Source organism: Gymnoscopelus microlampas (genome assembly GCF_963454915.1).
Source record: "Gymnoscopelus microlampas genome assembly, chromosome: 1".
In the NCBI taxonomy this organism is placed as follows: domain Eukaryota; kingdom Metazoa; phylum Chordata; class Actinopteri; order Myctophiformes; family Myctophidae; genus Gymnoscopelus; species Gymnoscopelus microlampas.
Window position 1 is genome coordinate 45331487 of NC_139962.1, and position 7500 is coordinate 45338986.

At 41.7% G+C, this 7500-nt stretch overlaps 1 protein-coding gene across 1 annotated transcript in view; it reads right to left on the bottom strand.

Moving 5' to 3' along the window:
- Positions 1–7500, bottom strand: part of LOC311051108 (CUB and sushi domain-containing protein 1-like) — a gene marked incomplete at its 3' end in the record, with an annotated part of 707106 nt that overhangs the window by 139095 nt on the left and 560511 nt on the right. The window lies entirely within an intron of this gene.

Here is a 7500-nt window from a genome sequence, read left to right on the forward strand (position 1 = left end):
ACTACTGGCATTTGTAGAATCGGCCTCTCTTAAATAAACATAATAAGACACATCTTCAGGATTACAGGCATTGCGGGAGCAACTTGTGCACTTAACCCATTCAATCCGAGAACGCATCTGTGTCATTTTAGAAGTCTTTGACTATTCAAAAATAGCAGATATACAAGCATAGCACGGCACAGAGTGCCGCACTATGAACCTTTTTTGAAAAATCTTGAAAATGTGTGCAAATCTTTGAATATATATATTTTTAAAGCGAACATTTTTAACTCAAATCTTTGCTTCTGGGGAGGTCCCTGGAACAAAATATTTTGAGATGGGGGGTCGGCGGCCAAATATATATAATTGTGGGTGGTCCTTGACGTGAAAAAGTTTGAGAACCACTGATGTTGTAACATACGTTTTTCAGAACTGTTAGAATTTAGAAGACATTTTGTAGAATCTGAACCTTAATGGGTTAAATAAACTAATAATTATCAGACACATCTTCAGGATTACAGGTATTTTAGGAGCGACTTGTGCACTTAAATTGAGCCCGGAATCTCCATATATATAGTTCTCAGAAACACCAGTCCACAGTCAGTCTGACAGTCTTTCTGACAGTCAGGCATACTGAGTTGTATAGCCTTTGCCATGGTCGATACACTTGACAGCATAACTGAGCGCTTAAGTCCCGGTAGAAGCGGTTGAGGGTAAATAAACACAATTTAAATGTTTTACCCGCTAGGAACATGCAAAAGATTGAGTTTGTGCGTGGAGGTGAACAAGCCAAGAAGGCATTATTATTGAGTTAAGGCAGCTAGACAAAGCCCGGGATTAAGAGATGTGAATAAGACATAGGCCAGCAATTTATAGTCCCACCAGAGATATGCAGGGCCAGTCTCAGACCTGACCCGGAACAGTGAACCAACTGTCAGCGCAGTGTTTATTTGGTTGAAAAAGCAGCAGATGTGGCATATTAAATGGATGAAGCTGAGATATGTGGAAGTAGCTCAGCAAGGCTGCAGAAGGCCAGGGCACTTCCTGTGGAGATTTCTAACAGCATCCATGACAGGCTCACTGATGCCGTAGAGTATTAGAAACAACTGCCAAAGAAGACCCAGGGCTGGAAAGGATGGACACAAATTATTGTATAGAAATCCTTTTAATGACAAAAACCCAGTGATTTACGGGTATTCTTTTTTTGTTGTGTCCTGTGGGAATAGGTACCTTTAGGAGATTAGCTAAGAATTATATATATGTTTTACATGCATGGAGATGGGGTGTCCAACTACGATGCAAGTTATACATGTACTGTATGTAGCGTAAATCCTCTCACTACAGTGTGTGCATAGGGAGTGGGCGAGAGAGGGAGAGAGAGAGATTTGCGACTGGAGCAGAGAGCTAAATTAGCCAGTCTGCCTGCAGATGGATATTTATTGTTTATATTCGTCCCAAATACATATTTTATCATCCCCAAATGCCTAGTCTTGCATGCTTATAGACACCTTTCGTGTGGCACTGTACCCGTTACATCCGTCGGACGTGGGAATAGTAAACGGTACTTAAATGTTAATGAATGACTCTGTGCTGGCAGCAATTTATGATTTCTTTAGTTTTCCAGTGGAAAAGTCATTTACGATATGAGGCCCTATAATGGTATTGCCAGGGTAGTAATACATTGCCAACACACACATCGTTGTGTCTACTAAACAATGCAAGCTTATCGTCTCCCTTTGATCCCAAAGCTCTCGTCATCTTCTGAATGCCACTCCATTAAGTTTATTCTACTTTTACAGTGAGCGCTATCCACCTCTATACTGGTGAAACTCTTGCTCTTACTGTATGTCTAGAATGTCATTATCGATTAGTTCAATAATGGTAAAACACACACACACACACACACACACACACACACACACACACACACACACACACACACACACACACACACACACACACACACACACACACACACACACACACACACACACACACAATGTTCCCTTGCTAATTGGCTCTTGGCTGACGTTGAATGCTCTTATCCTTCTAAACCAGGGTTTCCCACAGCTCCTCTCTATCCAGAAAGAAATATTGATCTGGACTGCTACTGATACATTTGCAAAGATGAAATGTAATTTGTAAGCTCGGTACAGTATGGATAAAGAAATAAAAATGTAGGGTTAGCTAATTCGATTTTGTTGTTACAAATACGTCAAATTATGACTAGAATGAGAATCATAATGATAATACATTTATATGATTACGTATGTTTACACAGAATTGATCTGGGTGAGGTTGGTGCATTACCCTGAAGCAACACTAAACACTATCATTTTTATATGCATCAGCATCAGCAACATTTTCTTATTGCATGATCAAGACATATTAGTATGATATCACTGCTGATATTTACAATTTTACCTTGCTTGCACCCATACTGTATGCTGGAAAGGCAAACTCCGGCCCTGGTTGGCAGGAAACTTACAATTTGATCCTGTGCCCAACTTTGCTGACTGTTAAGGGAATTAAGCATTGTCCATTGAACATAAGATTTACTACTGTATCGCCACCATAATGAAGACAGAGCTGTTGTCTTAATCAACAAACACAACTACAACACTGCTGATGTTTCAAAATGACACATAGGCTCCAAGGTATATTATATACTGTAACAATACAGTGTTTCTGACCCGTCCGTGTGTGTGCGCGCATGTGTGCGCGCATGTGTGTGTGTGTGTGTGTGTGTGTGTGTGTGTGTGTGTGTGTGTGTGTGTGTGTGTGTGTGTGTGTGTGTGTGTGCGCGTGCGCGTGCGCGTGTGCTCGTTGTTTGTATTACTATCCGGGAGAATATCAGCATTTTAGGACACATGTTTTGTGAATACCTTTTTTTGTGTGTGGCCATTTTAACCTTCATCCTCTTATCAGTGAAGTAAAAATCAGGGATAACGTCAACCCCCAACCCTAAACCTAACCTCTAAATGCCTAATCCCAAGCTTAAACTTTTTCTAATTGTAAGTCGAAATCGAGAAACTAATTTTAACCATAAAACATCCATTTATCCTATGAGGACCAGGAAAATGGTCCTGATCCTGATAATGTCTATTTCTCAAATTCTATAATTCTTGTATACAAGTATAGTAATGCGCGCACACGCACGCGCACGCGCACGCGCACACACACACACACACACACACACACACACACACACACACACATACACACACACACACACACACACACACACACACACACACACACACACACACACACACTTTAACGTTTGAATGTCCAATGACTTTAGCACAGATCATACTCAACTACCAAAAGGACATGCATGCATAATACGTACTGTACCATATCACAGTAAATAAATAATATAACATTACATTAAGCATTAGCAAGCTACATTATTAAACATAATGAAGAAAGCCCTGGTACTAACAAAAATCCTCTGCTCTAGCTCATCAACACTCAACACACACCACTATACATTCATTTCCTGCTGTTCGGGTCGTCCTGCCGGAACAAAACACTGCTAAATACCTTTATGTTGTAGGGCTGAGTGTGAACAGGAAACAAGCTTTCCTATTGGAATGAGATTGTGGGGGGAAATCCGATACATCTACTCGAATATAATCTCATGAAAATTGTTGCAGACGACAGGCAAATCTAACAGTAGATTGATCCATCTTCAAATGAGTTTGTTTGTTTGAGTGTGTGTGTGTGTGTGTGTGTGTGTGTGTGTGTGTGTGTGTGTGTGTGTGTGTGTGTGTGTGTGTGTGTGTGTGTGTGTGTGTGTGTGTGTGTGTGTGTGTGTGTGTGCCGCACGCATGCGTGCGTGGGTGGGTGGGTGCGTGCGTGTGTGTAATGAAGGTTACACTTGGAAGACTGATAGGACAATGAAAATAGTTAAACCGTGTGGGTGTGTGTGTGTGTGTGTGTGTGTGTGTGTGTGTGTGTGTGTGTGTGTGGGTATAGAGGTCAGTGAAAATAGCAGGAACTACCACATCTGTCACTGTCACCAGCCATGGAGAATTTTACTGGACCACACAGCACGTACACACACACACGCACGCACGCAGTAATGTCTATTTTGCCTCATTCCCTGCCTCTTCTGTGTGTAATATTTGCAGTTTAACTTTTCATAACTTTGTATACTCGACTGTGGCTTGATTAAGAAATACATATTCACACACTTGTGTGACATACACATATGTCAAAACTAGTTTGTTTTCTACTTTATATTTATCTATTTATTGTAATCGCTCATCCTCTCCTCTCCCTGTATCCCTCCTCTCCTCTTCATCTCTCCTTTCCTTGACCACTTAAGCCCTATTTAATACTTTGTTGTACAATGTCATGCTGTGATAATAACTAATCTACAAGCGATACGTTTTGAGCTTGGAGATTGTCTATTTTGAAGAATCGTTCAAAATAGCCTTGCCGTCGTGTGCAGTATTGAGGGAGCTATGATTGATCGCCATCCTGTGCAATGATATTTATCTTCACCAGGCCAGAAGGTGGAGATTATGTTTTCGCCCCCTGTGCGTGCGTGCGTGCGTGCCTGTGTGCGTGCCTGTGTGCATGCGTGTGTACGTGCGTGCGTGCCTCTGTCTGTCTGTCAGCCTCTCTGTGTGTGCAAAGCTATCTTGCAAAACGCTGGACCAATCGTCGTCTAACTTTTCATGCACGCAGCCAGTCGACCAGCTCATCTCCTCCATAATCTCAGCACAAAACACCAATGTCGGGGCGGCAGTGGGTCAGGGGTAGAGTGGCCGGTAGAGCGACCGGATGAGAACCGCAACAGATCCTAGGCTCCCCCAGAGTTAGTGTTGAAGTGTCCTTGAGCAAGACGCTGAACCCCTAATTGCTCCCAATGAGCAGGTTGGTGCCTTGCATGGTTTCCTCCGCCATCGGTGTCTGAATGTGTGGTTGAATGTAATGCACAATCCATGTAAAGCGCTTTTGATAAAAGCACTATATAAATGCACCATTTACCATTTAATGTCATATCAGTAAGCTCAGTACGTTTTTTAACCCATTCAATCCGGGAACGTATCTGTGTCATTTTAGATTTTAGCTATAACCCTTATTTTTATACTTTAGCTATTCAAAAATAGCAGATCTGGGGTGCCCGCTGGCCTAGCGGTCCAGGCGCATACCACATATGCTGGCAATCCAGTGCCTTGCTAGGAGCTTGTAGATCTGCTATTTCTGAAAAAGTCTTGAACATTTGTGCATACCTTTGAATACATATATATTTTTTAAACATTTTAACTCAAATCTTTGCTTCTGGGGGGTCCCTGGAACAACATAATTTGATGGGGATCAGCGGCCAAAAACATAATTTTGGGGGTCCTTGACAAGAAGAAGTTTGAGCACCACTGATATAGCAACAATAGTTTTTAAGAAAAAGACATTTGTTGAGACATTTGACAGTTACAAATGTTTGCTTTAAAAATATATACTGTATATTCAAAGATTTGCACTAATTGTCAGATTTCAGATTTTTTTTAAATTGCATATCTACAAGCTCATAGCGCGGCACTCGGTGCTGCACTATGAGCTTGTATATCTGCTATTTTTGAATAGCCAAATACATCTAAAATGACAGAGATGCGTTCCCAGATTGAATGGGTTAAGCAAAATGTTGCTGACTTAAGATGATCCCAAGAAAAATTGTGAAAAGTCTTCACAACATCAGCCAAAGCACTCAAGACCTTGCTTCTAGCAAAGGCCAAAAAGCCATTCACCATAGCTGACGACCTATTACTTCCAGCCGCTATTGGTCGAGCCTGTATTGGACAAGAATACAGCAGATAAATTATAAACTGTGCCTTTGTCAAATGACACCCTTTGCTACTGAATAGATAAGATGGGAACAGATACTGTATTGTTGACCAAGTTTTGGGAAAACTTGCCCAATCATTTCCCCTCCAGCTTGATGAGTCAATAGATATCAGTGGAAAGGCAAAGCTTATTGCTTTTGTGAGATGCATTGATACTGATGACATTCGTGAACATAGACTTTTCTGCAAGAGTTTATTTAAAATGTTATTAATGTGTTCTTCTCTGAAAAGGGTCTGAACTGGAAATCCTGCAGCAGCGTCTGTACTGGTGGAGCTGTGTCAATGACTGGTCATGTGAAACTGTTAGTGGCGCGGATTTTAAATGAAACCCCTCAAGTCCAGTGTACTCTCTGTCTCATACACAGGGAAGCACTGGTGTCCAAATTAATGCGTCCTTCATTGCATTAAAATGTGTCCTTCATTGCGTTTTGAATGACAGTGTCAAAGAAAATAACTTAATTAGGTCAAAGCCACTGAATGTGCGAAAACTTGGGAACTGAACAAACACTCCTGCTACTACACAAAGAAGTGCGGTAGCTCTCTGGAGAATAGTGAACAGTCTGCTAGAATTAAGATCTGAAGTGTGCACCGTTCTGTCAGAGCACAGATCTCGCCATGCGACCTTGTTTGAGGACACAGAATGGCTTACAAAGCTATGCTATCTGGGATATTCAGCAAACTGAACAAATTGAATGTGTGTCTGCAGGGCAAGGACACCAGCATTCTGAACCTGGGAACTTCGATGGAGGGCGGTTTACTAAAGTAAGCAGAGCTTTGGAAAACGGCATGCGTACAGGGGGATTCCACCTGCTTTCATCAGAGGTGGAATCACAACTCACAGATCTGCACAGCATCAAAATAACTCCCTTGGCAGGTGCCATACCTTGGCTCCAGGTAGAAAAAAACAACAACGTGAATAGTATAGCCTAATGCAGGTCTAAGACCATTGTGTTTGTATTGTGTTATACTGTAGGTATAACATAGTTTGCTATGCATTTTGGGGGTTTTGGGGTGTTTGACCCCCCCCCAAAAAAAAAAGATCTCTGGGAGTTGGCAACCCTAACCTTGCCATACCTTAGCTTTGAACTGACGCCACTGCCCTTGGGCTGTAACTTTCTATACTCTCGTTTAGACACTTTCAGTAGTTGTTCTTGTCCAGCATAGATTAAGACAATGCAAATAAATAGTCAAATGTATCATGATGCAACTCCCCATATAGGCCACACTCATTTCTGCCTAACTACTGTATATTCATTAGTTCGTTTATGTTACCAGACCGTCTGGTAATCCACCGATGAAGGCTGGACAACCGAAATGTTTGTGTCTTTAACAATGACATAAATGGAGTGGTCATGTGCACGTTCACTTACACAGCTGTCACTTGGCTTAGTTTTTCAGCCTGTTGTGTTTATTATTAAGAAGAATACACACACACACACACACACACACACACACACACACACACACACACACACACACACACACACACACACACACACACACACACACACACACACACACACACACACAGAGAGAAATAGCTCTATTATGCCGTCGCTGTCAATCAAAACTGCCGGTGTTATGACTTGTGCTGATTTGCTGTGAAAACCTGCCGGTTTCCATTTAATTTTAAATCAGCGCCAATACAAAACATGCTCGTTGCACAGTG